The sequence below is a fragment of the Pyrgilauda ruficollis genome, unplaced genomic scaffold (genome assembly GCF_017590135.1).
Source record: "Pyrgilauda ruficollis isolate IOZ18807 unplaced genomic scaffold, ASM1759013v1 scaffold28, whole genome shotgun sequence".
Lineage (NCBI taxonomy): Eukaryota > Metazoa > Chordata > Aves > Passeriformes > Passeridae > Pyrgilauda > Pyrgilauda ruficollis.
In genome coordinates, this window is record NW_024524155.1 from 2039343 (window position 1) to 2049575 (window position 10233).

The following is a 10233-nucleotide window of genomic DNA, read 5'->3' on the forward strand; positions in this document are numbered from 1 at the left end:
TTTCATGGCTCTAACTGCTCTGCAGGTTATTAATTCATTCGGGCACACTGGGAGGCACTAAAAACTGTTCTTGCTGAAGACTGGGCGCCTCCACTGTAGATGTTTGGGGCAATTTCTTTGGCTTAGCTCTTCTCTGGAGCACGGACCTGTTAGCAGCTGGAAGGTGTTGGAAGTGGGGGCTCACACCACATCGTCTTCCAATCCTGTTTCATCTGCAAGGACACCAGGCTGAGCCTCCTGTGACCCCCGGGCAACACAGAGAGCAGCAACTCAGGCAACTGGGACCTTTGCATCCACAGAGCAACCTGGATCCAAAAGCCACCCTGAATGGGGACAGACCTATTAGTCACCAAGTCTGACCTGAGCCAAGACTGCAAGGTTGTCTGTGCTGGAGCAGGGATTTTAGAAGGTCTAAGTGGGAAAGACCATTCCTCAGGTAAACAGTTTTAATGCTGGAATATTAGACATGGCTGTAAATCAGGTTCTCCCAGTTACTGTGGGAAATTCCAGCATTTTAAAGTATTTGTCTCCATGGAGAATTAATGTAATTTTAAAATGCTGTTTTTGTAACTGATTCTTTTTTTAACTGGTTTTACAGGTCATCAGGAACAGCTGACAGCAAACAATATATACTGCAGTATACAGACACTGTGATTGACAGTGGAGATAGTGATTGCTGGTTTATATTTTAAAATCATTACGGTCATCTGAAATTTCATGGCACATGAAATATTTCACACTTTTGGCAGCATGAAGATTCTCTGCTGTGTTATAACAAAAGGATTTTCCATTAATTTAGTACTCAGTACTATGTAGCAAATGTACTTAACAGTTTGAAAATTAAAATGAAAATAGATTTAAACGATTTTTCATGCTATAATGTGATAGCAGTAGAATAATATAAAATGAAAATGCATAAATTAACATCAGAAAATACATTTCAGAACAATTTTGTAAAACAAACTGTTACAAAATATACTGCTCTAGGGATTTCTATAAGCAACTAGATATTTTTCTGTCAAAAGCCCAAACACTTCCATCCAAAGAAGTTTTTTATCAACAAGAAGCTGTTTTAAAAATGTCTTGTCTACTCTACTAATTATCCTCACTGTGAAAAAATCAGGCCTTATATTAATACTTATATTTAATTAAATTAATTATGAATTAGTTAGCTTTACCTTCTAGTGCTAAATCCTGTTGTGCCTTTGTTAATAAATTAAAGAACCTTCCATCCTCTGAAAGTGTCTCTCCTAACTCATAGGTTGTTTATGAAGTTCTTATCAGAATAATTTCCAGTTCTTTGGTGTTTTTTATTGGAAATGTAGACACCAGAAGTGGACACAGTATGAGTCTGTTATGGTCTTGAGATGCCAAGACCACCCTCATTCTGCTAGGTAACATTTTCTTGCCGGGAGATGCAGAAATGGCATAGCTCTGATAGAGCAGATTACACCAAAAATCCATGCTTAGTTTTTGTTATCTGTCACACCTCCTCCATCCTCCTCAGAGCCACTGCTTCCCATGACAGCAGCCTGTGACCTTCATTTTCTGTTCTGAGATATATAGTCTTGCATTTGGCTATATTAAAATCACATATTGTTCAAATGAGCAGAGTCTGCCAAGCGATCCAGATTGCTCAGTATAACTGACCTACTCCCATCATTATTTATCACTCCACCAATTTTTATGTCAAGTTGAAATCATTACCTGCATTGATTTTGTATTTTCTTCTGAGTCACCACAAAGATATTGCACGGTATGGACCAAGAACTGATCTCTAGACAACACATCTTCAAAATTTCTCTGGCAGCGGATGATTCCCCAGTGAATTTGTCAGAACCACTAATTAGTCAGCTTTTAATTCATTTAACACGCGTAATTCCGATTCCACCTCAAGCCAATTTTTTACCCAGAAAGTGACGGGGTGCCAGGCGAAGTGCTGGCGCGGCCCCCAAACGCACTGTGACGGCGGCTGCCTCCACAGCGCTCTACTTCTCCCTGTCCCGCAAAGTCACTCTCCAAATGACGTTCCCCACTGAGCGCCCATCCTCCGGGATTACTGGGGTGGTGGATCGGGCCGTGCGAAGCGGGCCCGGAGCCGGCGCTGCCGGGCGGGCTGGGCCGGGGCTGCCCGGGGCAGGCGGAGCCCGGCTGGCGGGGCGGCCCGGGGAACCGGGGGTGCCCGCGCCTGGGAGCGCTCCGCGGAGCTGCCGCCGGTAATTAGCGGCATTAGCGGAAGGAAAGTTGCCTGCTCTGATCTCCCGTCCCGAGGCCACAAGGTCCCCGGGCGTCTCCTTCCCTCCCCAGCCCTTCCCTTTCCTTTCCTCACTGCTCTATTGCAGGCCAGGGCGGCCACCCCCTTCTCCCCTTCCCTCCCCGCCAGCCGGGGGAGGCTCCCGCTTGTATTTACCAGCAAATGATTAATTGTTGCTCGGCGCTGGCTGCTAATGCTGCTAATCCGGGCGGCTGCGTGTTCGGCCGCCCGCCCGGTGCCAGGCCCCGCGGGCGGAGGGCGCAGCGCCGCGGCGGGCGGGGGCCGGGCTGCGCCCCCGCCTGTAATTACTGCCCAGACAAATCTCTGCCAGCAGAGGAGCGGGGAAATCTCTGCCCATATTGCAAGGGGCTCCGGCCCCCACCCGCGGAATAATTTTGAGACTCAAATCCCAGCAAAGACCTGCTACAAATTGCTGCAAATTAAGCTGATTTTGCCCCGAATGAGGGATTTTCTGCTGCAGATCAGCCCTTCCCGGAGCTGATGAGGTGGGGATTAGAGAAGGGACTGAAATCAAAGGGACAGGATGGTGCGGGAGGAGGGAGCCCGAGAGGGGAGCCCAGCAGTGAAAGTCCTGGAGCATTAACACTTATTGATTTCTACTTTGCTGACATTTTATTCTATTACCAAGTTTACGATTAGCCTAAACTACGATCCGCGACAGCCAGGGCAGGGTGCGGAGCCCCGAGGGATGAGGGGACTCGCTTCTTGGGTTTGCACCCCACCAGCCCTGCGAGCATCTGCTCTGAGCAAATGCCACCTTCCGGGGGCTGCCTGGTCCTGGCACTGGAAGGGTTCTGATGTGAACTGAGTTTGCGACCCTGGGCAGGCTGCACTCTCTTTTTGCTCACCAAGAGGGTGCTGGTGATTTTGAGGAGAGGGAGCGTTCTCCAAATTCTGTATCCTTATCAACCCTCAAATCCTTCCTATTACCTGTGATGGGAATAGTCAGCTCACCCCCTTTTCAACATCCGTCTGTCCATCTCTCCATCCCTTCTTTGCTCCCTCTCCCTTCCCTCTGGATCTTCATTTCCATCTGTTTAAACAGCAACAGCAATGTCTGTTGCAGGTATTTCAAATTGCACCATTAAAGATTTTATGTTGTGGATGTTAAAATTAAAAAGATATATGTGCAAATAGTCACTATGAATTTAATCAACTTGATTTAATACTAATAGGAAAGAGCAAATAGAATTTATGACTCAAAAAGAAGTGAATTTTTTAAATAAATACAAGTACTTTGTGAAAAACAGAAAAAAATCCCAATCTGAAGAGTTTATTAGAGTCTAATCCCCCAACAACAACTGAAACCGGGGCTGCCCACCCAATAATCCTGGCTGCCATTAAAATATTAAAGATAAATCTAATCGTCTCTTTATCCAAAATAAGCGACTTTTATGTGGAGAGAAAATGTCTAACCCTTTGGGAAGAGAATTACTCCTAATGCATCAAATGGAATTCAGTCAGGATGGCAAAACTAGGTTTAAAAGCAAATGAGATGGTAATAGAGATAAAGGCCAGTATAACAAATTAAAAATACTCATTTACACGAATTAAAATCACTCCTGAAAGGGTTCTGAGTAAGGAGGCCACTGGATGGTCTTGGCCCTTCTTGGTTTGCATGGGTTTGTGCAGCCTCTCAGGACACGAGGGAAGGCAGGATGTGGTGCTCAGTATCTGTGGGGAAGAAGAACTCTTCCTGACCCCATCTCTCTGAGGCAGTTTTTTCCCATATCCTACAGTGGCCCCAAACCCATGCCTAGCAGAAGCTATCTGTCCGTGGGAACACTGCTGAGGATGAGAGTCCCCAGGAAGCTCACTGAGATGGGGCAAAGTCACCTCTGGGACCTGGAAAATGAGCTTGCTACATGCCAGGAGGAGCTGCCCCTGAGTGGTGTGTGAGCACAGAACCCCATGCAGAGGTCTGGGAGCTGTGAACTTCCTCTCCTTTCCTGCCACCTGAGAAGCTTAAAAGGAGTGGGAAAAGGCAGAAAGGGAACCTGTGGGCACTGCTGCTTTCCCAAGCCCTGTGCCTGGACAGAGGACAGACCCAGCATCCCAGCCACAGTGCCCCTTCCCTTCCCACAGCTTCACACCCTGCACATGGGAAACAGCTTCCAGGCACAACTTGTGTTCTGGACCTGCAGGAGGGTCAGACCCCCATGGCAAGGGCATGGATGTGGGCAAGGGCAGCACCCCAGCTGCTGATGGGTGCCGGGGTGGGGGCTGCTGCAGCATCCTGCCTCCACACACATCCGCATGGGCACTGATGCGATGAAGAAGGTCTTAGCTGGTTCCACTACCTTGTTAAATCACTTTGAGATTGTTTGTGTGCCCCACTTTTGGAAACCCAAACCAACGTGTGGGTGCACTGGAGAAAAAATCCCACTGGAATTCTTCTTCCAAAACCCAGCCCAGGGCACACTCACAGGCAGGGTGCAATTTGCAATGGGTTGTAGGCAAGCACGTTTGCCAAAACCGGGAAGATGCTGAGTTCCCTCACAACCAACTTCATGAAAGACATTTGGTAAATCAATAGAACACACCTTTACCTGCTCAGACATCTCCTTCCATGCATGACATGCAAACACGGTGCCAAAGAGAGAAAGTGAAACAATAAAATTGGAAATGTCCTCACTAGCAGTATGTGGCATGTTAGAACAGTTCCATCAGAGCTTCAGGTTGCTTAGATTCCCTAGCATCATTTTAGGTTCACTTTGCAGTTTTAAGATTATTGATGCAATTTTATAGGCAAAATAATTTTTTCTTTCGTTAATGATTAGGATTTGGAAAGCAAGATTGCTTTCTGTGGGGGAAAAGCCGCTTGTCTTCCCAAATACTCAAACCAATCATGTGAGATGTGTGTAACTGTCCTTAAACCTGCGCAGTGAAGTTTCTCCAAGATAGGCATCCTATCCTAATGCCTGCCCTAAAGAGGATCAGCATCCTGTCCTGACACCTTCCTAACTGTTAAGGAGTTTCTCCTACTGCCTTGCTACAGACAAAGCCATCTGCTGTAATGATTCTGGTCTATCTGCTATGCTCAGTAGATATAGTGGGCAATTCTGGAAGACAACTACTGCTACATTTTTAAGAATGTATTTGAAGACTTGTAGGCATCTCACTTCAGTCATCTTCTCTGTAGACCAAAGACATGTATGCTTTCTAGATGTCTCATTGCTTTTCTGCTGTCCCTCACCAATCAGCCCAGATCCGTTCTGAAGCTCAGGATGCAGAGCAGGCAGAGCAGAGTACAACCCGGGCCATGGACTGGTTAGAAGGCTGCTCTAGATACTTTATCTCGTATATTGTCCGCAGGACAGGTACTCACCCATGGACAGAAGCTGAATCTAGTAATATTTTCCTATATATTTAATTTCCTTAAAGATTCCATACCTTGTAATAAAACTAGATCTCCCTGGGATTTGCCCCCTAACACAAACACATACTTTTCTTTAAACAAGGCAGAGTATTTATTATCTCATGATGGAAAGGACATGAAATTGATTCCCAAATTTCCTCTTTCTCACAAACTAAGAAAAGGGACCCCCTAATGCAGTTAAATGAAAATGCATCAGACAAACCCCTTTGATACAATGTATAATTTACCTGAAGTATTCATGTGCCAAAGCATTATTTAGAAGTGAGCAGGACATCCTCAGCCAAAAATGATACTATAATTATTGTAATTAAATGGTAATGAGGTGGCCAACATTCATGGTGAATCGAGTAAATCTTTATTCACATTTGTGGCAGCTTCATTTAGGATGTCCCGGCCAAACATCATTGTTTTCCTACGCCACACTTTAGCTGACTTTAAAATGATATCTGCTGAACAGTCTTTAGTCCACATGGTATAGTCCATGTCTTCCTGCCCTGTTACTTTATAACAAATCAGCACTGGAACACTTGAAACTGGTTGAACAAAAATAAGTTCAGTTGCTCCAGGAGAATTAAAAGCATGTCTACATATGGCTCTAGCTTGCTATAAAAATAATTTATAGTAAGCTTCTTTAAAAAGAAGATATAAACATTTATCCATTGAATAATATTCTCTTCTGTTTCAGGAGTTGGAAAAGAGTGCAATAAACCTCTGGAGTTGCCCCATCCAGCACTGCCCAGAGAGAGGATGTGAACCAGATGTGATGGGACTCTGACATGCAGCACACACTCCGGACTGGCCCAAAGGGTTACATTCTTCTCCTCTGATTTCCAGGCAACTGGAAGTTACTGATATATTCAGCTATCAGAAAGCTTTGATATCCATCCCTTAACTGCTCAGCAGCCTCATGCAGAAAAGGTTTTTTTTAACCCCTTGTCATAAGCTGAGCAGAGCCAGCCAACACCTCAAGCTGAAAGGTGCCAGAGGAGAGGTATCCTGAGTTGCTCTGACCTTGCTACAGGAAACTGCCTGTGGTGCAGCATGGCTGAGTCCCAGCAGCTGGATGTTCCACGTGGCATGAATGGAGGTGCTCAGACAGAGAGAAAATACAAGAAATATGGATGCATCTGTGTCAGGAGAGAAAGAGAGGTATAATGGAAAAAAAAAGGAAAATGTCAGAAGTGCTAAGCAAAGTGAAATCCGAGCTCTGTTAAATGTCAGTGACCAAGGTCCTGCTGTCTTCAGTAGGATGAAGATTTTACCCAGGGGTTAAGAGGTGCAGCTCAAAACTACCAGGATGATTCAGAGAGGTCTGCTCAGGGCTGCAGTAACTCAGCCAGCAGCTGCCAGCTGGGAGCATTTGGCCATGGGCATGACAGGTGCCATAATCTCCTGTCATCATGTACTTTGTATCTTTGATTATTTAGAGATCGATAGACTGACATGTAAAGAAAAATATGTGTTCAATAGGACATTTGACATCAGAAGCTTCTTGTATAGGAAGGCTTTTCTATAGAGAGAACATCCCTATCAGACACTATAAGTTCCATGGAATTCAAGATTTTAGGGCCTGAAGGGAACATTACAACCTTCTAGCCTGAACTTCGAGGTAAAATAGGCTACAAACCCAAATAATTTCTGCATCAGGCCAATATCTTCTTGATGAGTTATAGATCATCTCTTACAAACTTCCAGCCTTGGTGTGAAGACTTTATATGATCAACAGAATTTAAAACATATGTAGGCAGATAGCTTTGGTCAGTCTTCGTGTCTCAGCCATTTTGATTAATACAGCAAGTGTCTTTTCTTGTAATATTAGCATTATCATATCTTATATCCATCTACAGTGCAACATATGGTGGAAGGATAATGTAAAAATGTCCAGTGATTGTGACTTCAGTGGATCACCAGTACTCCCCAATGTTTAAGAACATAGCTAAAATAAAAACATACCAGGAAAGACTTTTATTGAAAGTATTTTTACATATGTAAGTTTTGAAAGGAGACAGGTAGGAGCTGCATGCACTTGCACTGCAGAGGAGACCAGGGTAACTGATGCAGTGCTGGAAGAACACAAAAGCCATTTTAGAGGAGATGGAATAGCCCAGGGAGAGCAGGTCTGACCTATCTGTTTGAATCATCAGAGATCACAGAATGTTTTGGGTCAAAAGGACCTTAAAGATCATGTAGTTCTAACCCCTCTGCCATGAGTAGGGATGTCACCCACTAGATCAGGTAGCTTTAAGTCACATCCAGCTGGCCTTGGACAATTCCAAGGATGGGGCATCCACAACTTTTCTGAGCAACATGTTCAGTGCCTCACTACTCCTTGAGTAAAGAATTTCTTCCAAAGACCTAATCTAAATCTCTCCTTACTCCATTTAAAACCATTCCCTCTTGTCCTCTCCCTGTCCATCCATGTAAAAAGTTGCCCTCCATCTTTTTTAAGGCACTTTTGTCCACTGGGGTCTGGACAAGGACAGCTTTGAACCCAGCGCTGACAGAGACAACAAAGAGCATGCTTCTGTAATAGAAATGGAGAAGAAGTAACACTTCTTTAGAGACTAAGGGGTTAACAACAAACATTGCTCCTACTGGGATTCAAGTTTTCCAGGACACAGGAGAAGGCTGAAGTAAAGCTAAGACTGAAGAAAGAACCAAATCAGCCCAATACATGTGCTTGGGTGAAGGGCAGATTTGCAAACAAATGGGAGAAGTGGAAAAGTCCAGCCCCAAGGATAAGACAGATGAACTATGGAAAAGGAAAAAGGATGAGCTGGATCAGAAAAACGTGAGAGCATTCAAGGTTTCTAATGTTTCTCTGCCCAGGAAACCATCTGAGTTATGTAGCTGAGGAAAGCTTACGTAAAGCCAGAATTTTTTTCTGGTGAAGACAGGGTAAAAATATTGCCAGAAATTAGTTAGAGAGGTATTGAGTAATACAAGTAAATGCTGATATATAAGAAACTTCAGTACACATCAGCAAAGCCCCTATTTCTATACCTTTATATCCTGACAGTGATCAGAGCATTAACTTTGTATGAATAATTTCTAACCACCCGTCAAGGAGGCTAAAAATGATAAAGGTGACACATGCTGTAGAGTGGACCTCAGGCTGATAAACTCTGATGGGCTTGTCAAATTGGCCTCTGTGTATAGCTTGGGCTAGAACACCCAAATGACCCACAGCCTGTCCTTGGGCAGGGATGAAGAGCTGGGTCTGAAGGAAAAGGAGAAATTGTGGTGCACAGAGGTGTCAGAACATGGGCTCAAGTTGAGAAGCAGCCCCCGTGCATACCCACACCCTCTGTGAGCTCTGGGCAGTTCTTTAGGCAGAACAACAGTGTGCACCTCCTCACACTGATACTGGTACCAAACAGAGGTAGTTACAACATTTCAGAGGGCTTTAGACCTGGTGGGTTTAGTTTTACTGCAGACTGCAGCTTGGGGCCACATAACACACACAATGTCATTCTGCCTCAGAGATGTTTGGGGAGGAACTGTTGCTGGAGAAATTTGAATCAGTTTGCAGAGAACTTCAGAATTAGAGAAATCATAATAAAGTTCTGAATAATTTATTGGCAAGATGATAAGATGATAGCTTGAATTTTTACCCTAATAGACCAGTCATGCTGAGGCACAGCTTGTGTAACTCCAGGTTGAATGCTGGGGAAGCATTCAACTTGGGGAGCCCCAGTGGGGTGGGACAGAGGTCAAACCAAGAATTGACTGATGCAGACAAGACAAAACCAAAGTTTGAGGTGGTAGGATTGTCTGATATGTCCCTGACAAGGTGTACAGTGCAACCTCCCCACCCTCTAGGGGTGAAGCTGCTGCTCAAGGTCAGCTCACTGATTCTGGCAGCTGTCAGGAAAGCCCTGGAGGGACCCTCAGCAGGGGCTCCTTCCTCCTCTGCTTGGCAGCTGCTTTTAAACTGAGGGTCTCATTCCTGGCTCCTGCCTGAGCTACATGCCTGGACCAGGCCATGTACCTACTGATCTGGACCCCCCCATTCAGGGACTTGACTTCATGGCCAGAACTTGGAGCTGCCTCATCCCCATCAACTTGTCTGGTGAGCTGGACTGGAGGCTGAGTCTGGCTCTGCTGCTCTGCTTGTCTTGCTCAGGTACAGTGAGATGGGGCAGGGCCGGGGGAAACCTGCTCCAAGACTCTTAACACATTTGGCTCCCAGCTTCCTGTCTCTTAGAAAGCAGCTGGCCACCCCAGTGCCCTGGCAGTCTTCATTCACTTCTTCTGAACCATTTCCATCTCTGTGCAGATATGAGTTTCTTTAAGATAATGGCTGGGAATATGACTACCTTGCTGCTTTAATATGACACAGTCTCAGCAATCCTGCCATCACAGTGGAGGTGCCCTTGGTTTGCTCAGGGAAGGCATGGTTTTCAGCATCTTCAGCAGCCCCAGTTCTTTGGCTGGCCAAGACTCTAAACCAGGATTTCCAAAGTATGCAGGACATGGCCTTTGGGCAGTCCTGAACACTTGTGGCCATCCTGGACAGGTACCACAAATTTCAGAGAAAGTTCCTGCCCTTGTTTCACCATGCACCTGGCACTGGACA